This window comes from Lethenteron reissneri, chromosome 45 (genome assembly GCF_015708825.2).
Source record: "Lethenteron reissneri isolate LAM-NWPU_2019-01 chromosome 45, ASM1570882v1, whole genome shotgun sequence".
Classification (NCBI taxonomy): domain Eukaryota; kingdom Metazoa; phylum Chordata; class Hyperoartia; order Petromyzontiformes; family Petromyzontidae; genus Lethenteron; species Lethenteron reissneri.
The window spans coordinates 11,552,132-11,579,099 of record NC_083823.1 but is presented as its reverse complement, the minus strand read 5'-3'; the positions used below and the strand labels follow the sequence as shown (position 1 = coordinate 11,579,099).

Here is a 26,968-nt window from a genome sequence, read left to right as displayed (position 1 = left end):
TTTTTTTTTAAAGGATGTCCTGCTGACCCCCCTGCCTGCCATTCCCCCCTCCCTTGTTCCTCTTGTGTGAAATTCGGGGAGTTTATGACCTTGATTACCCTCTTTCATGCCGTCTTTCCTTTGAATTGAGGTATGCGCGCATCTGTGGAAGTGTGGGGGCGTGTTCGTTCCACGTTGCCCCGTGTCTATTAAAAAAATAATATTATATATGATGGCAGAATAATTCTTAAAAAAAAAAAATATAAAAAAAATAAAAAGGGGGTACATACACAACAGGGCCCAGCCTTACAATTGCTCACAACGTGTCTGTTGCGAATACGTATCGTACACATATTACACACAATGTAAAATGACCGCTATGCGCCAGATCATTACGTGAGTCTGACCCAAAAATCGGTGGCGAACCACAAGTGAACTGCAGTGTCTCATACCTCTACATAGCACGGGAACAGGTCGTTGAAGAGGAGCTTTCCCAAGGCTATCTCTACCACCACACAGCCGAGTGCCCACATGTTCACGTATTGCCTTTAATAACATCACACAGTATCACCACCCACAGCGTCATCAGACACACACAGTGACAAGTATACAAAAGAAAAATATCCCCCATATAGCCTTTAACAGACTGTTGGGGTAAATGCTGTTTGCAAGTACCTATAAAGGCCAGAAAGGCGCATAAAGTGGTGGGTGGCCAACACCGTACCCGGCCACCTTTGTCTCTCTCATGGCAATGTTAATGCATCACATCAGGTATTCATTTAAGGCTGAGTGGAGCTCGCGGAGGCCCATCACCGGTTCCGATAATCGTCACTGGTGTTGAACGTGAGCGGGAATCGAACTGATGGTTTCATAGCACAGCGCAATAACTGCTACACTACCACTCCCCACACACATGCTTGCATAGGCACACACAGCAACAACAGCCCCATTCGTCACCGGCGGTGACATCACCAGGGTGTTTGTGCCAGGCTAGGTGCACTCCGAGGCCACGTAAAGTGCCAAAGGCTCGCTGACAGGTCACAGGACAGAATACATGTTTTTTATTTAACCAGGTAAGGCCCACTGAGCTATTTAGCTATTTTTCAGAAGCGATCTGGCTACAAATGATAGCTCAGTGAAGCTGCTTATCACGTGCAAATGTATCGCAGCCAAATACTCTAAAAGCATGTTTCTAAATTTAGAGGGAAAGACTTGAGGACCCAGAGAAAAATCCATGTGACCACGGGGAGAAAGGCATGCAAACTCCAAATATACAGGTGTCAGGATCAGGATCGTACCCACAGCCCCCTGTATACCAGGGGAGGTAGTTAAAATCTCGCCACCGTGGTGTTGGGTTGGCTGACTACTGAGGGGGCACCTGTGTCCCCCACTCTTCCAACTTGATGCATTTTAGCGATTCGACACTCTGCTCATTGTCATGAGCGTCGCTCTTCTGCCCTCTGTTGTTGGAGGGTAACTGCCTCCAACTGCCCAATAGCGTTCTTCATGACATTTGCGAGTCTTGAGCAAGTCCACTTAGCTCCGCATCCTTCCCATATTGCAACAGTCCATCTCTTCTCAAGGCCGTACCGCGTCTGTTTAGTCCCCTCTATCCAGCGAAACAGAAACTGGCTGGGCATGCGGGGTGACATGACACAACCAATGCAGCATTGCCCATCGGAGGAGTTCACTGATGGGAATGTACTCTTTGGGTCTTTCGGTAAAGTCACGTATAAAGATAAAATAATAAATTAAATAATAGCATACGACGTTTCGATTGCAACACAAGCAATCATCATCAGGTATAAATGAAATAGCAACAAAAATCTAACCAGAAAACTATACACAGACATATAAGCAGACAGATATCACCAAGATACATAGAGAGAGAGTAACACAGGCACAGAGAGGGAGATCGTCTCTGTGGTGAGGCCTTAAATAGACAGAGGGGGGCGGGGGCGGAGAAAGGGAGGGGTTAGAGAAAAAATGTACATGTCAATGAGTACGGAATTTTCACACTTAAATTCTAACTTAGCAATCTTTGAAATACGTGATCGACCAGGCTATGCGTTAATTGTGTTGACCGACTCTCTGTGTTGTATTACATAACATTTCGATATTTTGCTAGGTTATTTAATTTAGTGTGTTCTTTCTCCCTCTCTCCTAATGTTCAAGCCTGCGTACTTTACCACGCGTCGCCGTACTCATTGACATGTTAATTTTTTCTCTAACCCCTCCCTCTCTCCGCCCCCGCCCCCCTGTCTATTAAAGGCCTCGCCACAGAGACGATCTCCCTCTCTGTGCCTGTGTTACTCTCTCTCTATGTATCTTGGTGTTATCTGTCTGCTTATATGTCTGTCTATAGTTTTATGGTTAGATTTTTGTTGCTATTTCATTTATACCTGATGATGATTGCTTGTGTTGCAATCGAAACGTCGTATGCTATTATTTAATTTATTATTTTATCTTTATACGTGACTTTACCGAAAGAACCAAAGAGTAATTCCTGCAGTCACGAAAGCTCCAAATTAAGATTGATGGGAATGTGTTCAGATCTTTGAAGGATTTATGTTCTCCTCACACAATTCAGCCTGGTTAAACACAAAATGGATATTTGGTTCTTTCAGTAAAGTCACGTAGGTGTTGCGCCATAACAAGGCGCTGTAAGGAGCTTACCTGCCAGCACGCTCACGGGCCGACAGGGGGCAACCGAGACAGAGCGAGGTGGGAGGCCCGTGACCGGAGGTTGACACCCCAGACCCCCCAGGGGCTAGGGGCTGAGGGAGATGGGCTCCCCTCACCCCTTCCTAAGACCCCTTAAGATTTAAGACCCTCTAAGACCTTCCAGAAGGTTCTGGAGGGGGGGTCATGAGGGGAGGGGTAAGCCCAACCTGGGGATAAAAAGCCGATCCTCTGAACGGGTCCAGCAGTGTTCGCCAACTCAAGCTTGAATACATCTGAAGACCTGAAAACTGGACCAGCACCCGGGAACCCTCAACCGAGGCTCTCGTTAGAGCCGGGTTGTGGCGGACCCGAGGTAGCTCGGACACCCTGGGACCCTCCCCGAGGCTCTGGTCAGAGCCGTGGTGTAGCGGACCAGGGGTGAGCCCCGTACCCTGCCTGGGACGGGTCGGTCCAGTCTTCCCTTAGCCGCCGTGGCAAGGGACCGGTGTGTAGAGTAGCCTGGAGTGTGTAGGACGTGCTAGAAGGGAGTGTGTACCTCCCTTAGGCTATCGGGTTGAAGGGGCCCACTTCAGCAATTGTTTCTTGCTGTGGTTGTCCCACCTGATGACGGGCGCTTGTGTTACAACCGAAACGTCGTGATTTAATTAATTTTATTTTATACCTACGCGACTTTACCGAAAGAACCAAAGAGTATGGATCCCTGCAGTCATGAAAACGTCAAATCTAGATTGACAAAATGGATCATAGGCAGGCCAACCTGAAAATTTTTAACCGGTGCAGATATTCTATGAGAGGGGTCCACATTCCGCAAGCAAAGAAAAGGAAGGGCAAGACTGTTTCCGAAAATACCGTGATCTTTGTGTCGAGTGACAGACCAGGTAGCTTCCACACAGCATTAAGCAGCTGATCAAAATATAATGCCGCTCGACTGATTCGGAGTGAGAGCTCTGCTGCCAATCTGGAGTTGGTCATGAGCACACAGCCCAGGTATGGACACTTCTCTACTCTCTCCACAACTGCACCATCACGGTGGGGAGTTGACTCAGTGGAGTATTGGATTATACAAAATACATGAGCAGGTGCTTAATTTGGTGAGGCTGATAGTAAGGCCTATCTCTTAGTGGCACGCTGCAGGTTTAGCAGCAGAACCTTCAACTCATCAGTGGGCAGCAACCACCAGATCATCACTGTGCATAACATGGTTGACCAGGAGGATCAGCCTCCCATTGTATCTGTACCAGATTAAAATTCCACAGGTACAGCCATAGAAGGCTTCTCGAATTACATGGTCGAACATGATGTAAACAATGCAGGAGCCAGATGCTGTCGCACCCCAAGATGAACAGGGAACGGCTGCGAATGGTGTTGCTCATGAGCGGGAATTGAATTCGGGTCGCCAGGTTCATAGTGCATACATATGTAGAGGTGTAATTGTGCATGGCCACGGATGTTGAGGTGTAATTGTGCATGGCCACGGATGGCCAACAAACACAAGGGGCGGGGTTACGGCCGTACACAGGGGAGGTGCTTGCACCGACGTCCGCACCTGCATCCCCCACGGGCCCCTCCCGGGGGCCGAGTCCTATAAAAGGTGGTGAGCCGGAGGGCTCGAGGTCGGAACTCAGCGTTAACCAGAGAAGAAGGAAGACCTACTAGAATAGGCCCCAGAGCTCCCCTGGCTCGCTGTCCTTATAAGGGCCGACCAGGGCAAGCCGGTGGCGTGGCCCCGAGAGCCCAGACTGACGAGCTGGTCTGGAGACTCAGGGTGCCGGGATCTCAGCTTGACCAGGGCTGGGATAGATAGCCTCCCCTAGCTCCGTAGTGGAGGAATTGGGCATAGGTTAGCGGGGTTAGCTGTTGTGTATCCCTGTAGCCAAGTGACCCGTAATTACTGTGTGTGCACAAGTTGGTGTAATAAACAAGTGTGCCTCCGATCCTGTCGTCAAGCCTCCTACATACTTACTACATCTGGCGTCAGAAGTAAAACGTTCAACGATGGACACACGAGGGACGACACGTACCAGGGAGTCGGAGATGGAAGACGCCGCGGCCGAATCACCACCAGAGATGGCCGGGGTCGGATCGGAGCAGCCGGGGCCGAGTACGCCCGCGCCGCTACGACAGGAAGGGGGGGATGCGTCGGCCAAAGGACTCCGGCTGGCTCACTCCCGCCTGGCGGAGCTGCTCTACGCCGCGGCCGCCGCGTTGGAGGAGATCACGCGGCTGGGGGCTGGAGGGGCAGCGCGGGACGACGACAGCAGCCGACACGCGGCGACGTTTCCCGCCACCCCGACGCGGCTCGCGGTTAAATTTCCCGCCATCACTACAGTGCGAGCTGAGGGCGGAGCCGGCCCGCGTCAGGTGACTGCTGAGCGCCAAGCACAAGCCGTGACATCATCAACACCGGCCAGCGCGTCAACATCAGAGCGACCGGCGATGCCATGCTCACAGCCCGCCCACACTGTATCATCTGCTGGGAGCGACGGAGAGCGATCGGCAGCCACGGACGTCGCGTTACAGCAGCGTCTGCCGCCTCTCAAAGAATTCGTGGGCGCCGACGGAGACTGGGGCGGCTTCAAAAGGCGGTTCATCGCTCATCAAGAGATGGCGAACTGGACGGACGCCGAGGCACTACGCGCGCTGCCGGCAATGCTGGACAACGACGCCCTGGCTACCCTCACCTCGGCGCCTAGGGAAAAGCGCGCCACACTGCACCTGGCGCTGCAGCTGCTGTCAGCCGTCTATGGGCCGCCTTCCGACTGCAGGCAGCTGTTCCACGATCGGCATCGGGGCGCCAACGAATCGCCCCTGGCCTTCCGGACGGCTCTCCTGGCCCTGGCGAAGGCAGCTTTTCCACGGATGGACGAGGAGGGAGTGGACGCCATGGTGGCTGAGAAGCTGCTGCTACTCGCTGATGAGCTGGACGTCAACGTCTTGGCTCAAGACGACGCAGAGATGTCGTCCCTGCTGGTCGCGCGCCACATCCACGGGGGCTTGCGGTCCCTGCGTCGTAAGGCGGCCAAGGGGGTGGCCGGCCATGCCATGGCGGCCACCGCCCTCCCATCGGAGGAGGTCTGCGGGGTGGAGGGGCGGGGGGAATGGAGATCGGCGGCACCACAGGCTCGGAATGGACCGAGCCGCCAGGAGCAGCCCAGGCCATCTGGGGCGCTCACACGCTGCTACAACTGTGGCCTGCAAGGCCACGTTGCGTCAGGGTGCCGGGCTCCCCGTCAGCGCGGGGCGACACCTCGTCAGGACGCCACGCCGTCTCCACCCAAGCTCCAGCAGAGAAATACGGCAAGTCGTGGCACCTCACACGTTTGGCCCATGCACACATCCGACACACACTCACGCGCTCAACTACACAGGGCTCGAAAATCGCCGCCCGTTGCGCGCGATTGTTCTGAAATGCGGCGAGCGCTCCAACCGGGTCAGTGGTCGGAGCTCGCCCATCGTGTCGTTGCCGCGTCGGCGGGATCATCGGTTGTGGTCGGTCATATTGATGGGGTAGAGGTGCGGATTTTAATTGACACAAGGGCATCGGCGACCATTATATCTGATTTATAACATCCTTCCCGTTCAAAGTCGTCCCTTGCTCCCTGTTGACGTGCCATGCTATGCTGCTAACGGGGGCTCGCTGGGCATTATTGGGCAAATCCGCGCCAAAATTTGCATTGGAGATATTAAATTATCCGGCCCTGTTTTGGTTTCCTCCTCACTCGCGGTTCCGTGCCTGTTGGGGACGGATTTCTTGGCCAAAATGCCCATCCGTATCTTGATTGACCAGGGGTGCATCGAGCTCCCATCGGGCCGACGTGTTACATTTTTGTCTTCCCCCACCACGGAGCGTTGGGCGTTTGCCACCGTGCAGGCGCTCGTGACAAAAACTGTGCGCGTACCCCCGGGAGCTCAGATGCTCGTCCCTCTTAGGTTGCGTCGGCCGTTTGCTGAAGGGGTTGCGGATCGGGGGGTCTTGTTGGGACCATCTCGAGCCGGGGTCAATGGACCCGATTTGCTAGCAGCTCAGACCATGGTGAAAGGGGATGGGGACCCCTTCATTGCAGTCCTTAATGTAGGATCGCGAACGGCCGTGGTTCCTCAAGGGACCGTGCTTGCACACGCAACGCCGGTACCCTATGAGGAACCACTCGTGGGTCAGGTAACCACCGATCCTCCGTCGCGACCGCATTCGGACTGTGATGACGGATGGCTGGATGCGCTTTGCGCGGGATCAGTGGACCTGTCCGACTCGCAGCGCGCGCAGCTGCGAGTTCTCCTGAATGAATTTGCTGACGTTTTTAGTCAACACAAATTTGATATTGGTTGTACTAAATTGCTGCGACACCATATTGACACGGGTGACAGCGCGCCAATCCGCCAAAATCCCTTTCGGTTGAGTCCCGCCGAAAAGGATCATGTCAAATCGGCTGTTGATGACATGCTGGCCGCCGATATCATTTCCCCTTCCAACAGCCCGTGGGGCGCGCCGATCATTTTGGTGAAAAAACACGACGGCTCACTGCGGTTTTGTGTCGACTTTCGGCGCCTGAACAAAATTTCTGTGGCAGATGCGTACCCGCTTCCTCGAATGGATGAGTCGCTCGATGCCTTGGCGGGGGCGCGATTCTTTTCCACCCTCGATTTACTATCTGGATTCTGGCAGCTTCCTCTGGATGACGAATCAAAACCTAAAACTGCTTTTCGTACACCGCAAGGTCTCTTCCAATTTAACCGGTTGCCGATGGGTTTACATTCTGCGCCGGCAACTTTTCAGCGGTTAATGGAACTGGTCTTGGCAGGCTTGCAATGGGATTCGTGTTTAATTTACTTGGACGATGTCATCGTCTTTAGCAAATCCTTCGAGGAACACCTCCAGAGGTTGCGTGCTGTTTTTCTCAAAATGCGGGCTGCCAATTAAAAATTTAAACCGCAGAAGTGCCATTTGCTCCGCGAATCGGTGCGGTATTTGGGTCACATTGTTGGGCGCTCGGGGATATCCACTGATCCCGCCAAAACGGAAGGCGTCAGCTCCTGGCCGACTCCCACCTCGGTGGGAGAGGTCAGGAGTTTCATTGGGTTCGCGTCGTACTATCGACGGTTTGTGGCTGACATCGCTACGATCGCGAAACCATTGCATTCCTTGACGTCCAAGGGAGTCAGGTTTCATTGGGGGCCGGAGGAGGAAGCTGCTTTTCGCGCCCTCCGGAATGCCCTGGTGGGGGCTCCGCCGTTGAATTACCCCGATTTCTCACAACCCTTCTTGCTCGATACAGATGCAAGTAACACGGGCATCGGGGGCGTGCTGTCCCAGCTCATTGGGGGCGTAGAGCATGTGGTGGCTTACGGTAGTTGGGTACTGTCTCCAGCCGAACAACGGTACTGCGTTACCCGTCGGGAATTATTGGCAATTGTTTATTTCATTCAGCAGTACCGCCCGTATCTGTACGGTCGGCGTTTCACCGTCCGTACAGATCATGCGGCCCTACAGTACGCCCTGCGGGTTCAACAACCATCGGGCCAGTTGTCTCGATGGTCGGAGATTCTCCAAGACTATGACTTTGTCACCACATATCGTAAGGGCGTCCGCCACACGAACGCTGACGCCCTGTCGCGGTTGCCACCCACTTCGGAGTGCGCTTGCCTCTTGGGTTCGGGGCGTTGTAGGCCCCCGAATGTCACCACCGATTTGGTCCTCGTGGCCGCCGCCGATGCGCCTTTGGCTTCGGATCCTATCGAGCAAGAAGGGAGGGATTCGTTGCTGGGGTTGTCGGTCGCGGAATGGGGACGCCTCCAAATGGAGGACACCTCCCTCCTCGCTCTGCGCCGTCGCGCCGGGGGGGGTTGGTCAGGGGGTGGCAAACGTTGACTCGTGGGGGTTGTTCCAGGGTCTTTTAATGCACTGGGACGGAAAAACCCGCCGCCAGCGGCTCGTGGTGCCTGCAGCATTAAGGGGTAAGTTGGTATGGGCTGTTCATGAGCGGCTTCTGCACTTGGGGGTCCACAAGACCTTTGCCACGCTCCAGCTCGATTTCTTCTGGCCGGGCATTGCAAAGGACGTGGGGGATCTCCTGGGGTCGTGCACGCAATGCGCGCAGCGGAAGCCACCTGCTAGGGGGTCCAACCCTCCGCTGCAGTCCATAAAGGTTTCCCGGGTTAACGAGCTCGTTGCTCTAGACATACTCGGCCCATTTCCCGCTACACCCAGGGGGAATAGGTATTTATTGACAGGGGTCGAATACTTCACGAGATGGCCTATGGCCTGGCCCCTGGCCAACCAGTCGGCAGCAGCCATCGCGGAGGCCTTTGTCCAGGGCTATGTCCTCGACAAGGGTGCTCCGGAACGGCTGCTTACTGACCAGGGTAACAATTTTTCGGGAAAACTCCTCCGCGAGGTGTGCGACCTCTTGGGTACGGAGAAAATTCGGACCTCCCCGTATCACCCACAAACTGACGGGATGGTGGAACGGCTGCATCGGACCATCACGTCTATGCTGTCCCAGCAGGTGTCGGTATCCCAGACAGATTGGGACCTTCGCATAGCCGGTGTGTTGCAGGCCTACAGGATGGCTCCCCATGCGGCCACCGGATTTTCCCCTTTCTTTTTAATGTATGGCCGCGAGGCTAACCCCCCTGTGACGACCCAGCTGAAGCTCTCGGCGCCTCAGGCGAAGTCTAACTTGTCCGAACACGTTAAATTTAACATCAGCAAATTATCTGAGGCGCGGGAAGCGGCCGTGCAAAATTCTGAACTCCGCCAGAGGGCGAACGAGAGGCTTCGGCTGGGGCGGGTACATGTGTTCGAATGGAAACCAGGGGACAGGGCATGGTTGCACTGTCCCCAGGTGCCGCTGGCAACCTCGTCAAAGTTGGTACGGCCGTGGCGGGGGCCAGTGGAGGTCGTACAGGTCTTGCGGCCGCAATGTGTTCGCGTCAAATGGGGGAGGCGTCGGTGGTACGTGCACCCCTCAAGGTTGAAACCGTTCATCGCGCCGCCCCGTGGTTCACACACACACACGCATGGCCAAACGTGTGAGGGTTCCGCCGACTCCCCGACGTCGCTGCTCTCGCCTAACCTGACATCAACTGTTCCGTCTCCAGGTGCAACAGGAGTGACGGGTCCACGCCCGCCAACCCCTCCCGGAGGGGTCGGGGGTCACTCGGCAGCGACGCCTGACTCTCTTGCACCCGGATCGTCAACAACCGCCACTGAGCGTGCCGGGACGGGCCCTTGTGACGGGCCCGCTGCGAGAACGCGCGCCAAAACGCGCAGACTATTGTGAGGTCGGCCGTTGGGGGGCCTTGCAGACAGTGCGGGGGGTGGCGTCCGGAGTGCGTGTATATATGTTGGTTTTGGGGTATTTATTCGGGGGGGTGCGTCGGATTATTTTTTTTCTCTCTCTTCCTGTTGTTGTTCTTGTTATGGTTCTCTTTGTTCTTGTTAAAATTACGCGAGGCACACACACGGTTTTCGGGAGGGATGCACCTTTATTCTGATTTTCTTTGCAGCCGGGGACGGCTGCGAGCTGTACAGGGGGGGGGGGTGATGTAGAGGTGTAATTGTGCATGGCCACGGATGTTGAGGTGTAATTGTGCATGGCCACGGATGGCCAACAAACACAAGGGGCGGGGTTACGGCCGTACACAGGGGAGGTGCTCGCACCGACGTCCGCACCTGCATCCCCCACGGGCCCCTCCCGGGGGCCGAGTCCTATAAAAGGTGGTGAGCCGGAGGGCTCGAGGTCGGAACTCAGCTTTAACCAGAGAAGAAGGAAGACCTACTAGAATAGGCCCCAGAGCTCCCCTGGCTCGCTGTCCTTATAAGGGCCGACCAGGGCAAGCCGGTGACGTGACTTTACCGAAAGAACCAAAGAGTAATTCCTGCAGTCACGAAAGCTCCAAATTAAGATTGATGGGAATGTGTTCAGATCTTTGAAGGATTTATGTTCTCCTCACACAATTCAGCCTGGTTAAACACAAAATGGATATTTGGTTCTTTCAGTAAAGTCACGTAGGTGTTGCGCCATAACAAGGCGCTGTAAGGAGCTTACCTGCCAGCACGCTCACGGGCCGACAGGGGGCAGCCGAGACAGAGCGAGGTGGGAGGCCCGTGACCGGAGGTTGACACCCCAGACCCCCCAGGGGCTAGGGGCTGAGGGGGATGGGCTCCCCTCACCCCTTCCTAAGACCCCTTAAGATTTAAGACCCTCTAAGACCTTCCAGAAGGTTCTGGAGGGGGGGTCATGAGGGGAGGGGTAAGCCCAACCTGGGGATAAAAAGCCGATCCTCTGAACGGGTCCAGCAGTGTTCGCCAACTCAAGCTTGAATACATCTGAAGACCTGAAAACTGGACCAGCACCCGGGAACCCTCAACCGAGGCTCTCGTTAGAGCCGGGTTGTGGCGGACCCGAGGTAGCTCGGACACCCTGGGACCCTCCCCGAGGCTCTGGTCAGAGCCGTGGTGTAGCGGACCAGGGGTGAGCCCCGTACCCTGCCTGGGACGGGTCGGTCCAGTCTTCCCTTAGCCGCCGTGGCAAGGGACCGGTGTGTAGAGTAGCCTGGAGTGTGTAGGACGTGCTAGAAGGGAGTGTGTACCTCCCTTAGGCTATCGGGTTGAAGGGGCCCACTTCAGCAATTGTTTCTTGCTGTGGTTGTCCCACCTGATGACGGGCGCTTGTGTTACAACCGAAACGTCGTGATTTAATTAATTTTATTTTATACCTACGCGACTTTACCGAAAGAACCAAAGAGTATGGATCCCTGCAGTCATGAAAACGTCAAATCTAGATTGACAAAATGGATCATAGGCAGGCCAACCTGAAAATTTTTAACCGGTGCAGATATTCTATGAGAGGGGTCCACATTCCGCAAGCAAAGAAAAGGAAGGGCAAGACTGTTTCCGAAAATACCGTGATCTTTGTGTCGAGTGACAGACCAGGTAGCTTCCACACAGCATTAAGCAGCTGATCAAAATATAATGCCGCTTGACTGATTCGGAGTGAGAGCTCTGCTGCCAATCTGGAGTTGGTCATGAGCACACAGCCCAGGTATGGACACTTCTCTACTCTCTCCACAACTGCACCATCACGGTGGGGAGTTGACTCAGTGGAGTATTGGATTATACAAAATACATGAGCAGGTGCTTAATTTGGTGAGGCTGATAGTAAGGCCTATCTCTTAGTGGCACGCTGCAGGTTTAGCAGCAGAACCTTCAACTCATCAGTGGGCAGCAACCACCAGATCATCACTGTGCATAACATGGTTGACCAGGAGGATCAGCCTCCCATTGTATCTGTACCAGATTAAAATTCCACAGGTACAGCCATAGAAGGCTTCTCGAATTACATGGTCGAACATGATGTAAACAATGCAGGAGCCAGATGCTGTCGCACCCCAAGATGAACAGGGAACGGCTGCGAATGGTGTTGCTCATGAGCGGGAATTGAATTCGGGTCGCCAGGTTCATAGTGCATACATATGTAGAGGTGTAATTGTGCATGGCCACGGATGTTGAGGTGTAATTGTGCATGGCCACGGATGGCCAACAAACACAAGGGGCGGGGTTACGGCCGTACACAGGGGAGGTGCTTGCACCGACGTCCGCACCTGCATCCCCCACGGGCCCCTCCCGGGGGCCGAGTCCTATAAAAGGTGGTGAGCCGGAGGGCTCGAGGTCGGAACTCAGCTTTAACCAGAGAAGAAGGAAGACCTACTAGAATAGGCCCCAGAGCTCCCCTGGCTCGCTGTCCTTATAAGGGCCGACCAGGGCAAGCCGGTGGCGTGGCCCCGAGAGCCCAGACTGACGAGCTGGTCTGGAGACTCAGGGTGCCGGGATCTCAGCTTGACCAGGGCTGGGATAGATAGCCTCCCCTAGCTCCGTAGTGGAGGAATTGGGCATAGGTTAGCGGGGTTAGCTGTTGTGTATCCCTGTAGCCAAGTGACCCGTAATTACTGTGTGTGCACAAGTTGGTGTAATAAACAAGTGTGCCTCCGATCCTGTCGTCAAGCCTCCTACATACTTACTACACATATACTCATGCATGCCGTTGAGGTCACTTACTTTGAGAAGTCTCATGGAAGCTGCAACCAAAGTCTGTTACCCGCACGGTCCCAGCCATGGGGTCCTTGACCAAGATATTGCCCTAGACCAGAGGACGGTAACGAAAATAACAAGATAAAAAAATGTATTCGGTTAAAGAAACTCAATCTTTCAAGAGCCGTAATGCACTGTGTGGTGAATAGGAGATGGTGGTCCTGAATAAATAACGTTACGAAGCAGTCCTTAAAGAGCCACACGCGGCTCCGGAGATGCAGGTTACCGATCCCTGCCCTAGATGAAGAGGGGCAGAAGTCGTTCACGCTCAGAGGTTACGAAAATCTAAATTTCGGGAAGCAGAAGATGACGGATCATTTAAAAGGTGTCCAATGAAGTGAAGGTCTGTCGACTTTAGAAAAGGGAATATTTTTTTTCACTTGCCAGGTGACCTTTGTAGCAACTTGACGTTTGGCCGATAATACTCCGCACACGCTCGCAAAATAGCCTGCGTCGCTCACTTGGCAGTAAACGTTAAAGATCCCACGACGTCACTCGTCACGGTCCAGGTTTGGCCCAAATATAAAAGGTTACACCAGAAATCACTCAATTGGGACAAAGATGAAGATCCCCGGAATGGAACAAGAAGGGTGTGAATGCCAAATGTGCTAAATTATTCGTGTTGATAATAATAAAAATTGTAAATGTTATTGGCGAGATCACCTTCGGGCGAATTGCTGACGAGGGGCATGCGCGCACTGGACGGTTGATGGTCGCAGTCCGGGTCACCTCCCTGCTCAGCTCTCCCAACAGCTGCTTTGGGTGGGGCTGCTCCACACACAGAGACAAAGGGGGCAGGTGAGTGATGGGTGAGTGATGGGTGAGTGGTGAGTGAGGGGTGAGTGAGGGATGGGTGATGCTTGAGTGATTGGCGAGTGCGTGATGGTTACACGAGTCGTGAATGAGGGGTAAGGGGTGAGTTATGTTTTCGTGATTGGTGAGGGGTGAGTGACCGTTGGATGATAGTTGAGGGGTGGCTGATGGTTGAGTGGTGGGCGAGTGGCGAGAGATTGATAAATGATGATTAAGTGAGTGGTGAGTGATGGGTGAGTGAGGAGTGGGTGATGGTTGATTGATTGGTTGGTGAGTGAGGGCAGTTGATGGTTGGATAATGGGCGAGTGAGGGGTGAGTGATTCGTGAGTTCCCCCACCTCCAGCTCCTCCGTCTCCTGCTCCACCATCGCCATCTGTCTCCTTCACCACCTCCAGCTCCTCCTATACCATCTCAAGCTCCTCTACCACCTCCAGCTCCTCCATCTCTGATTATCCACCGTCTCCTCCACCACCACCTCAAGTATCCTCCATCCCCTCCCATTCCTCCTTCTCCATGTCCCCATCCTCCCACTTCTCCATCATTTGTCACTCTTCAGCTGTCTCCCCCTCTTCGGCTGTCTGCCACTCTTCCTCCGTATCGCTGCCCGCCCCCTAGAAGAGACGCAAGCTCGAGACCAGGAAGAGGAGCTGGGACAGAGCGAGCGAGGGAGCCACGCAGGCCAGCGTGGGGGTGTTCAACATGGGGCTCACGCCTGGGGGGTGCTCGTGCCGCTGCTGCTCACCAATGGCTTCAGCGTGGAGGCGCCGTTGGGCCGCACGCGCGGCGAGGCCGAGCAGCTGGCGGCCAAGGTGCGCGTCCCCTTCTCCAGCAGCAGCTGCATGGGCAGCGTGCCGCTCCACCAGCTCGGGGACCTCATGCGCATCTTCAACCCGCCAGAGCTCAGCTGTCGGATCGCGGTCAAGGCCCTGGGATCAGCTCCCACTCGAGAGTGGTCCTCCCCTGGCTGCTGTTTGTGCTGCAACTGTTTAGGACCGGTAGAGCAGACTGCTTCTGGTCTCCCACCCAGTAACTCTGCTGTCTCTTTACCCCATTGTCACCCAACCCAGAAAACTCACCGACACTGTTACCTCATCCATCAGACACAAACCCCCATACTTTCTCAAACAATGGCATCTCTAATCTTATGTTAATTCTGTTCCTGCAGTCTTCCACAATTCATGATATTTGTTTCATAGGTATCCACCTGTTACTCGTAGCTTAAACATTAATCACAGACATGCAAAAATATCTACATGCTAGTAACGCCATTTAGCACAGCACTCTAGTATAAAATACATTAAAAAACAATACATGTTTATATTGTTGATTAGTTTGCGTGTTGAAACCAATCCTGGTCGCAGTAGTGCCTCACCTTCCCCATTACATTTCCACTATTGTAGAAATCTACTTTAATTTGTCCACAGTATAAAAATGGCTTCAAAGAAGATCCTAATAATTATAGACCAATATTTCTTTTTTAACAGTTACTAAAATACTCTTTGGTTCTTTCGGTAAAGTCACGTAGGTATAAAAAATAAAAAATATATATATATCACGACGTTTCGATCGCAACACAAGCGGTCGTCCTCAGGCGGAAAAAAATTATCCAGCAGTGGAACTGCTGAACTAGGCTGAACCAGGTTCAGCAGTTCCGAGGCACACGACCGCTTGTGTTGTTCTGAGGACGACTGCTTGTGTTGCGATCGACACGTCGTGATATATATTTTTCTTTTTTCTATCTACGTGACTTTACCGAAAGAACCAGAGTATGGATTCCTGCAGTCACGAAAGCTTCAAATCAAGTTACTAAAATATTCGAAAAACATACATCCCAAATAAACTGCTGCCGAAAAGCTCACAATTTCATGCACAGCAGAGTCTGGTTTTCAAGAGGATTACAGCACCACCACAGCTATGGATGTTTTAAATGTTCTCATCAGTAAATTGGATAAAATGTCACTACTGCTGTGCAATATTCATTACCTTTTCAAAAGCCAGTTGAAAATTATATTCCACCCACAATTCTTGGTCAATTACGGTTTTCAGATTTAACAATAAAATTATTTAAGTTACCTCTCAGACTTAAATAAGTGTAATGCGAGTGTAAATGGGGTTCCTGCTGGGCTCTGGCCCAATCACACAGCCCGGTCTGGGGGGCTTGTGGGAGGGGCCGCCGTTCACCTCGGCTCCAATGGGAAGCGAGGTGAATGGGGGTGGAGCCAGCAGGGCAGTATGGGAAGGCCGTATCTGACGATCTGGAAGGGGAGGAGTCAGGGTCACGTGGGGGAGAGGATATAAGTGGAAGCCCGGAAGAGATCGGGGGAGTTGCGGAGTAAAGAGGCTGAGCCACGTTGGGTGGTGAGAGGAGATCCGCGCCATCGGCCACGTGGCCGAAGGACCTTCAGCACGCCGTCGGCCAGCGGTGTGCGGAGTGCGGGAGTGGAGGATCTAATGGAGGAGCGTGCGCGGCACGCGAGAGGAGACACTGGTCCCTTGTCAGGACCAGCGGGGTGTGAGGAAGAGCGGAGGAGCTGACGAGGGAGCGCATGCGGGGCGCGCGCGAGACGACGCTGGTCCACGGAGGGGACCAGCGGAGTGCGGAGAAAGAACCTAAATAAAAGGGGGTCAAATACTTATTTCCCTCATTAAAATGCAAATCAATTTATAACATTTTTGACATGCGTTTTTCTGGATTTTTTTGTTATTATAAATGTCATACAACGATCACTATTTGTAGGACATATAAACGTCGTGTACCGAGTGTGGATACAGGCCCATGGCGAGGACACGCTGTGAACAGCGGCAGTGAGAGCTCGCCTTGACGAATGCCTCAAACACGTCCAGCACCGCCACGCAAAGTCCCCCTTCCACCGCAGACTGATACCGCTGGCGAGCCTGCAAGCGCACAATGGGGGCATGGTGGCAGGGTAGGTGGATCGAACAGAGAGAATCTTGTTTCAGTGTGTGGAGTAGGTTGCTGACCTATCTGTAGAGGGTGTGTTTGTGTCATCGCCTCTCACAGATGGGGTTTCTCTGGGCACTCAGGTTTCCTACCACATGCACATGAATAAGCATTAATAAACCGGACGAACAAGTGAAGAAAAATCCTGAACCACCCATCATCATCACCACCCATCATCATCACCACCCATCATCACCACCCACCCATCATCAACACTTCTCATCATCACCATGATCACCACCAAAATCCACCCATCATCACTATCACTAACTCACTCTCTCTCTCATTCACTCTGCCACATTCTCACTGTCACGCACTGTCACACACTCACTCTCACGCATTGTTACACTCTCAAGCACTCTGTCAAACTCTCACTAAACCTTAACATAGTGTGTGTTCACATTCATTCTAGACTTGAAGCTTTCGTGACTGCAAGGATTCATATTCTTAGGTTTTTTCGGTAAAGTCACGTAGGTAAAACATCAAAATTAATCAAAATAAAATAAAGATCACGACGTTTCGGAGGCAACACAAGTCTCCGTCATCAGGTGGGACCGTCACAGCCAGATTAGCTGCATCAAGTGAGGCAATGATTCAAGATGTAATCCCTTAAAAGCGAGTTGAGGGGGGAGGAGAGGGTGGGGGAGCTCATCAGAATGTGGTAGCCAATGAATGGAACGTATCATCAGGAGGGAGGGGGGGGCTGGGCCCACCCTTTTGGCCCAGCCCCCCCCCTCCCTCCCGATACATTCCATTCATTGGCTACCACATTCTGATGAGCTCCCCCCCCCTCTCCTCCCCCCTCAACTCGCTTTTAAGGGATTACATCTTGAATCATTGCCTCACTTGATGCAGCTAATCTGGCTGTGACGGTCCCACCTGATGACGGAGACTTGTGTTGCCTCCGAAACGTCGTGATCTTTATTTTATTTTATTTTTATTAATTTTGATGTTTTACCTACGTGACTTTACCGAAAAAAACCTAAGAATATGTTCACATTCAGTTCAGGTTATCGCTGTGAATTTTTCATAATTGTCTCCACCGTGGTGTTAACATAGTCTGGCACACGTAATACTGAAAATAATACGTATGACATCGCATGTGTTCTGGCATGTGTGCTGTGTAGCTCTTCCAAGTGTTTTCGGACTGTACCTCGTGTGTATTGAAAAAAATATCAGTTCCCGAAGAAGCTCCCAGTATTCTTAGGTTTTTTCGGTAAAGTCACGTAGGTAAAAAACATTAAAAAGTAAAATAAAATAAAAATCACGACGTTTCGGAGGCAACACAAGCTTCCGTCTTCAGGTGGTACCGTCACAGCCACGACAGCTGTATCAAGTAAATGAGAGATTGCAGGAGCTACCACTCCGTTTATATAAGCTTTCGTGACTGCAAGGATTCATATTCTTAGGTGAAGCTTAAGACTAAGAATAGACTGCATAACAAAGGCTGAGCCTTTGTTATGGAGAGGTGCAGTTTGTGACTCAACCTGTGACAGGGAAACCACCACTAAACATGGTAAAACTGTAATATTTGTCTGTCAAATAAGATTGGCAAATAAGTGTAGTTAAATCTTTTTTGCATGGTTAATCACATCTTTCCAATGATTACTCAGTTTGTAACCGTCATCACGGTTGAAATTATGTCTGTGTTTGTATATTTGTATGGCTTCGTGTACAAACCTTTGATGGTAGCCATGAGGTTTGCAGAGAACCTTGGTCTCGGAAAAGACAATTTCATGAGAGCCCACCGAGTTGTAGCAACTCGGTGGGCTCTCATGAAATTGTCATAATTTCAACTGTGATGACAGTTACAAACTGAGTAATCATTGGAAAGATGTGATTAACCATGCAAAAAAGATTTAACTACACTTATTTGCCAATCTTATTTGACAGACAACTATTACAGTTTTACCATGTTTAGTGGTGTGCTACGGGTGAAGGGGCCGCTACCCCTTCAAGAGCTGTGTTATTCCCCCGGTGTGTAAATAAATAAGTGTGCCTCCGACTACGTCGTCTACGTCTCCTTGAACTCACTACACATCATCATAACCGCCCATCATCATCACCACCCATCATCATCAGGAGCACCCATCATCATCACCACCCATCATCACGACCACCACCCAATATCACCACCACCCATCATCAACACCACCCATTATCATCGCCACCTACCACCCAACATCACCACCACCCATCATTATCACCACCCATCATCAACACCCATTATCATCGCCACTTACCACCCAACATCACCACCACCCATCATTATCACCACTCATCAACACCACCCATTATCATCGCCACCTACCACCCAACATCACCACCACCCATCATTATCACCACTCATCAACACCACCCATTATCATCGCCACCTACCACCCAACATCACCACCACCCATCATTATCACCACTCATCAACACCACCCATTATCATCGCCACCTACCACCCAACATCACCACCACCCATCATTATCACCACTCATCAACACCACCCATTATCATCGCCACCTACCACCCAACATCACCACCTACCACCCAACATCACCACCACCCATCATTATCACCACTCATCAACACCACCCATTATCATCGCCACCTACCACCCAACATCACCAACACCCATCATCATCACCATACATCAGTATCACCATCCATTAACATCATTATCAACCATCATCACCCTCATCACCAATCATCACCTATAATAACCACCACCCATCACCACCCATCATCACCACCACCCATCATCACCACCACCCATCACGCATCATCACTACCTGACATCACCACCACCCATCATCACCACCATCCATTAATAATCATCGTCATCACCACCCATCACATCACCCATTATCATCGTCATCACCACCCATCACATCACCCATTATCATCGTCATCACCAACCATTATTATCACCCTATATAAACTAACAGACACACATAACAAGACGCAAAAATATACCTCTTTAAAGACTGATCAACAAGAAAATAAACCCATATTAAACGTGCCAGGCTAGGTGCACACAGACAAATCCATTGCACAATAATTGACATGTAACTCAAATTACACTTGACTACTACCACCTCAGTCACCTAAACATAACTACTTAGGTTAATAATAACACCTTGAATTTTAAAGTAAATACACCAATGAGATGTTGTTCATACGCTTCAAATTTAATGCATGTGTAATAAAGGTCGTGAAAGCGACTTCTGGAATCCGGTCTTTATTTGTCTTTCTTTACAACACTCCTTCACGCTGCTGATAGACAGCGTGAGAGGGATAGAGAGAGAGAGAAACGCACTCAGCCACGTGGCAGCCTGGACCCCCACTCTCGCGTGGCCTCTCCCTCCGTTCGTTCCAGTTCTGACCACGTGTTGTTCGTCTCCACTCCTATTTAATACCCGGGTCACGTGGTACCTTTCCACCAATCCTGGTTAGCCTCTATGTAATCTTCCAGACTCCATCGTAGGCTCCCGGGACCACGCCCCTGACTCGTCTCCCCATTGGCTGTGGCTAAAGCCAGCAGAACCAATCCTCTACTTACAGATGTCACCTTCCCATTACGTCAGGGCCACACCCCTAGGCTTCCCCCCATTGGCTATGGACCAGGACCGGCAGAGCCAATCATCGTGACGAGTTGTGATCCGTCAGCGACCCGGATATATCCTCACATTACACATGGAACACAAGTTAATAATTCCAAACTAGATTCGAAACTTTCGTGACTGCAGGAATTATTCTTTGCTTCTTTTGGTAAAGTCACGTAGAAAGAAATTAAATAATAATAGAATATGACGATTCGATTGCAAAACAAACATCATCAGGTACACAGCAATGAGAAAACATAGTAAACTTGGAAATATAATGCAATACAACACAGAGAGTCGGCCAACACAACAGTCAACACCTCACCTGGTTGATTACGTCCCTCCAAAGATTGCTAAATTTGAGAGAGACAAAACATCTCTCTCTGCTTGTGTCTGCCTGTGTGTCTATGTTATGTCTCTCTCTGCTTGTGTCTGCCTGTGTGTCTATGTTATGTCTCTCTCTCTGCGTGTGTCTGCCTGTGTGTCTATGTTATGTCTCTCTCTCTGCTTGTGTCTGCCTGTGTGTCTATGTTATGTCTCTCTCTCTGCTTGTGTCTGCCTGTGTGTCTATGTTATGTCTCTCTCTCTGCTTGTGTCTGCCTGTGTGTCTATGTTATGTCTCTCTCTCTCTCTGCTTGTGTCTGCCTGTGTGGCTATGTTATGTCTCTCTCTCTCTGCTTGTGTCTGCCTGTGTGTCTATGTTATGTCTCTCTCTCTGCTTGTGTCTGCCTGTGTGTCTATGTTATGTCTCTCTCTCTGCTTGTGTCTGCCTGTGTGTCTATGTTATGTCTCTCTCTGCTTGTGTCTGCCTGTGTGTCTATGTTATGCTCTCTCTCTGCTTGTGTCTGCCTGTGTGTCTATGTTATGTCTCTCTCTCTGCTTGTGTCTGCCTGTGTCTATGTTATGTCTCTCTCTCTGCTTGTGTCTGCCTGTGTGTCTATGTTATGTCCCTCTCTCTGCTTGTGTCTGCCTGTCTCTATGTTGTCTCTCTCTCTGCTTGTGTCTGCCTGTGTGTCTGTTAGGTCTCTCTCTGCTTGTGTCTGCCTGTGTGTCTATGTTATGTCTCTCTCTCTGCTTGTGTCTGTCTGTGTGTCTATGTTATGTCTCTCTCTCTGCTTGTGTCTGCCTGTGTGTCTATGTTATGTCTCTCTCTCAAATGTATCAATCTTTGGAGGAACGAATATGAAGCCTGAGGCCTAGGTGTATACCAGGCCTGCAGAGGAGGAGGGTTCCTCATCAATTACTTTTAATAGTCATAGATTGGTAGTGATGGGAAGATGTAATGATTGAGTGTGGCAGAGAGCGTGGGTTTAGATCTGAGTTTCAGCCATCATTGCTTAAACTGGGGTCTCAATACTCTGGTTCTTTCGGTAAAGTCACGTAGCTAGAAATACATTAAAATGAAACAAATCACGACGTTTCGATTGCAACACAAGCAATCATCATCAGGTGTGAAAACCACAGCAAGATTTTTTTTTTGCTGAAGTGGGAAAGAGCTGCCGTGGCAAGAGGTTTCTAGATAAGAAGGGGGCAAGGGGAGAGAGAGAGAGAGGGGGAGGGTACAAGGAGGGGTGCGCTGCGTGAGCGCGAGGAGAGGGCACATGAGGCTGGGGGGAAGGGGGGAAGTGGGCGGGGCTGGAAGTGGGAGGCCGAGAAAGCTGGAGATGCAGGGGGGGGGAATTAACTCTGAAAAAATTAACCCGTAAAAACAAAGTTTTTCACAATAAATCCTTTATATGCGTGGCGGCTAGAGTCCTCTCGTCATCTGGCTTGAGATGGCTGCCACCTATGGGTCAGATGATTGCTTGCCACCATTAGGCAATTGGTAATTACATGGAATTTGTTTTTCCTAAAAAGTGTAAAATTTTGGAAAACATTTTTCACGAAAATTAATTGTCACGCACAACGAGTCTATGTGCAAAATGTCAGCTCGATTGGATCACGGGAAGTGGGTAAAAAAACGACCAAAAGATTTGCACGGTCGTAAGCGCGCAAGCAAGTGAACTTAATATAAAGGATTTAAAAATAGACTAGTACCCGGCAGATATGATACACACAACCATAAAGCAGTTACGGTTTTACCTGGTTAATAACATCCTTCCAATGATTGCTCAATTTGTATCCATATTCTCGGTTGAAGTTACGTCTGTTTATATATCTGGATGGCTTCATGAACAAACCTTTGATAGTAGCCAGAAGGTTTGCAGAGTACCTTGGGCTCGGAAAAAACAATATCATGCGTGCCCACAGCGTTATAACAATGGTCAGCCTCGGCAGAGGTATTGGTTCTGTCGTGTTTCAGATCTGCCTTGTGTTCGCGGACACAGTCCGAGACATGTCGTTTCGTTTTCCAAATGTAACTGCGACCGCAGGTACAACTCATTTGTAAACTCGAGTATATTGCATGTCAGGAATGGCATCCTTCACAGATGGGATTAGATCACGGATTTTGTGTATTTTATTGAATCGGACCTGGATCTTGTATTTGTTTAAGATTTTGGAAATATTTTTGGTAACACCTGCTATGTATGGTAACATGATGGTTTTGATCGGCTTCTCAGGGGGTTGTTTCTCCACGGTTGGAGAAACATCTTTGCGAATAATGCGGTCCGAGTACCCATCAATATTGAGGGCCTGGTGTACGTGTTCCAGTTCACCGGCTAGGTGGTGTTAGTCGGAAATGCAGTGTGCCCTGTGGTGTAGTGTTTTGATGAGGGAATTATTCTGTGCCGGATGGTGGTGGGAATCAGGTTTCAGATAGGAATCTGTGTGGGTGGCTTTTCTGTAGACAGTGTCCCAACGAGCCATTTGGTCTCTTCTCAAACAAAACATCCAGGAATGGTAGCTTAACGTCTTTCTCCACTTCCATGGTGAATTTGATGGACGGGTGTATGGAATTGATGTGGTTGAGAAATTGGTTTAAAGCTGGCAGGCCATGTGGCCAAATGACGAAAGTGTCATCTACATATCTCTTCCACAAGGAAGGACGTAGGGTGGATGTCTGGATGGCATGTGTTTCAAATTTCTCCATGAAAACATTCGCTATCACTGGGGGTACCTTCATTTTGTTTGTATAAAGTACCATTCCAGGTACAGTAAGTGTTGGTAAGGCAGTGCCTAACCAGAGTAGGTACATCAGGATTCAGTCCATGTTGGACAAAGTATTCAATCATTGCTAAGGTGTCAGGTACAGGAACTTTAATGAACAGAGAAACTACATCAAAGCTGACGAGCAAATCATCGGGGGACAGTGAAATGTCCTTGATTAGAGAGACCAAGTGAGCTGAGTTATGTACTGCTAAGGTAGTCTTGGAAGCAAGGTATCAGACAGAAAACGGGCCAGTTTGTAGGTTAGGTGAGTTGATAGTGGAAACGATGGGCCGAAGTGGAGTACCTTCTTTATGGATTTTTGGAAGACCATAGAATCTGGGTAATCTAGTAGCAGAAGGTTTTAGGGAGAGCCGTTTGAAAGGTTTGATTAGAAAAGTCGAACTGGTAGTGATATTGTTGTTTTTTGTAGCCAGACGGTTGGTAGGATCTTTGTTTTGGTGTAACTGCCATCATTAAGGTCCTGGATTTTGTTGTTGTATGTGGTTTCATCCATGATAACAGTAGCATTGCTCTTGTCGGCTGGGTGGATGACTGTCATCTATTTTTTTTCAATTTGGTGAGTTCAGAGCGCTCGTCTTTGCTGATGTTACTAATGGGTTGCTTAGCATTTTTAAGGATGGTGGCAATTTCAGATCCTGCCACATCTGTCGGGATGTGTCCCAAGCCTTTGAGGGCTACATCTACCTGGGCAATTAAATAATGAACTGGTGTTTGGGGTGACAGCAAAATTCAGCCCTCGAGCTAGTACCGATTTTAGGCTATCGGAGATTGTACTGCTACTCTAATTGATAAGTCTTGTTAACATCTAGCTTTTTAATGTGGATCTGGTTTCTTTTTTGACAAGTTATTGAATTTAGCAATAAGGTTAACCTTACATTTGGAGGACATTGTTGTGGCAGAAGAAGCAGTCATGCTATCTACAAAGTTCCAATCAAATGCGGACATTTTATCTGTTAATGTTAAGTGTGATTGTAGGAGACATGTCTAAATGATCAAGTTCAAGACGGAGTAGTCTTATCCTGAGATTAGAGAAAGGCTAGCTCTTGAATAAAATCCGTTTGACGTTAGAAGTGACGGAAGCAGATGTGAGTGCAAATGTGGTAGGTATTACCTTGTCGCGGCATCTCTTCAGAAAGGTGAGAGACTCGATCATGTGAGCCTTCTTGTCTCGTAGTCTGTTAAAAGCTCTAACAGATGTGTGAAAACCCTCCCCGTATAGGTGGTTCAATCTTGATTTAAAGTTTTCGTGACTGCAGGAATCCATACTCTTTGGTTCTTTCGCTAAAGTCACGTAGTTAGAAATAAATCCAGAAACATAAACAGACATAACTTCAACCGAGAAGATGGATACAAATTGAGCAATCATTGGAAGGATGTCATTAACCAGGTAAAACCTAACTGATTTATGGTTGTGTGTATCATATCTGCCGGGTGCTAGTCTATTTTTAAATCCTTTATATTAAGTTCACTTGCTTGCTTGCTTGTGTATTGGGTTCGAATTAGGTGCACACACACGCAGCTTGGAGGCAACACTATTTATTAAACGGTAATATAACACTGTACATGAGGTGGTGACCACCTTCCTCAACTCACTAACACTCTGGAACACGACACAGACTGGACCAGGCAGGCAACGGTCTGCCTGGCCCAGGACGACGACCCGATGATGTCTTCACTTCGGAGTACAACATCCTCGCTCTGCGTTCACACCACGCTTATATCTCCTCTGGCGTGGCCGGCTCCGCCCAGGCGTGGCTGGCTCTGTCCAGGCCACGCCTCCCTTCCCAGGCCACGCCTCCCTTCCCCCACCTCTGGGAAGGTCCGGGTCCCTCCACCACGTGACCCCCCAGGCACCCCCTTGGGGCCCCCAGCCCTCATACGGGCCGACACAGTAGTGACCGTTGTATGTCACTACACTTGCGTGCTTGCTTGCTTACGACCGTGCAAATCTTTCGGTCGTTTTTTAACCCACTTCCCGTGATCCAATCGAGCTGACATTTTGCACAGACTCGTTGTGCGTGACAATTAATTTTCGTGAAAAAAAATTCCTAAATTTTACACTGTTTAGGGAATTTTTTTTAAATATTTAATTACCAATTGCTTAATGGTGGCAGACAATCATCTGGCCCATAGGTGGCAGCCATCTCAAGCCAGAGGACGAGAGAACTCTAGTCGCCCGTTTCATGATGACGCAAATGTTGACTAACCACATGGCATGAAATCCCTGCCCCCACGCTGTACAATGGAGACTATTTATAGAGCAGTTAAATTGAAGCCGCCAGGTTCTTGAAAGTGGTAAAACGGGTCAACGCTAGTGCCCTCGGGAATATACGGGGCATGTCAAGAGGTGATCTTTCATTTTTAAATCATTTATATTAACTTCACTTGCTTGCTTGCTTACTCAAGAAAAACAGAAATGAATAATAAAATGAAACCGATGCCACGCATATAAAGGATTTATAGTGAAAAACTTTGTTTTTACGGGTAAATTTTTTTCCGAGTTAATTTCCCCCTGCATCTCCAGCTTTCTCGGCCTCCCACTTCCAGCCCCGCCCACTCCCCCCCCCCGCAGCCTCACGTCCCCTCTCCTAGCGCTCACGCAGCTCTCTCCTCCCCCTCCTCTCTCTCTCTCTCTCCCCCCATTGCTCCTCCCCTCTTCTTACCTATATAACCTCTTGCCACAGCAGCTCTCTCTCCTGCTTAAGCAAAACATTGTTTTCTTGCTGTGGTTTTCACACCTGATGATAATTGCTTGTGTTTCAATGGAAACGTCGTGATTTGATTTATTTTAGTTTATTTCTAACTACGTGACTTTAACGAAAGAACCAAAGAGTATGGGTTCCTGCAGTCACGAAAGCTTCAAATCAAGACTGGGGTCTCAAGTTTATAGAATTTATGGTCTCACCATGCTCACAAAAATACTGCCACGTGATGAATATTTCTCAATAGCAGCTCCTGTTGTGTGGTAAGAGGTAATTACAGGGATCTCAGAATTAGTTGTGTGAAACTCCATGTGCTTCGTTCTTTAATTTATTACTCGCCCTTTGAATACATTTTCTGTTTTCTGTAGCCCGGGAGTCGTGGCGCCAGTCGACCACGTGGGGAGACATTATGGATAAAGTGGACTCTTTCCCAGGACAAAGTTACGAGAATTGCTCCCCAGGGGTCTATGGGGGTCAAACACACCACATTATCTCCACACCATCACACCAAACTATCACTACACCTCACATCACCACACTATCTCTCCACATCACCTTTCCCATCACACCACACTACCACCAACTCAAAACACCATCATAGAGCCTCATCATGCCTCCACATCAGGGGTCCTCAAACTTTTTAAACAGGGGGCCAGTTCACTTTCCCTCAGACCGTTGGAGGGCCGGACTATAGTTAAACAAAACTATGAACAAATTCCTATGCACACTGCATATATCTTATTTTGAAGTGAAGAAACAAAACGGGAACAAATACAATATTTAAAATGAAGAACAAGTAAAGTTAAATCAACAAACTTGCCAGTATTTCAATGGGAACTATGGGCCTGCTTTTGGCTAATGAGATGGTCAATGTCCGGTTCCATATTTGTCACTGCTAGTCGTAACAAGTGATGCAAGTGTGCATCCGTTAGTCTAGATCTGGTTGGAGATTTCAAATCTTCTTGGTTCTTTCGGTAAAATCACGTAGAAGGGAAGTAATAAAATAATAAAAATAAAACAATAAAATAATTC

At 49.9% G+C, this 26,968-nt stretch overlaps 2 long non-coding RNA genes across 2 annotated transcripts; one reads left to right on the top strand and one right to left on the bottom strand.

Moving 5' to 3' along the window:
- Positions 1 to 10,015: 10,015 nt before the first annotated feature.
- On the top strand, positions 10,016 to 14,886 carry LOC133353869 (uncharacterized). The gene is made up of 2 exons (XR_009756485.1): positions 10,016 to 13,552; positions 14,184 to 14,886. It is a non-coding gene; the product is annotated as an uncharacterized LOC133353869 (long non-coding RNA).
- On the bottom strand, positions 12,725 to 14,189 carry LOC133353870 (uncharacterized). The gene is made up of 3 exons (XR_009756486.1): positions 13,906 to 14,189; positions 13,418 to 13,522; positions 12,725 to 12,803 (listed from the first exon to the last, which is right to left on the bottom strand). It is a non-coding gene; the product is annotated as an uncharacterized LOC133353870 (long non-coding RNA).
- Positions 14,887 to 26,968: the final 12,082 nt, after the last annotated feature.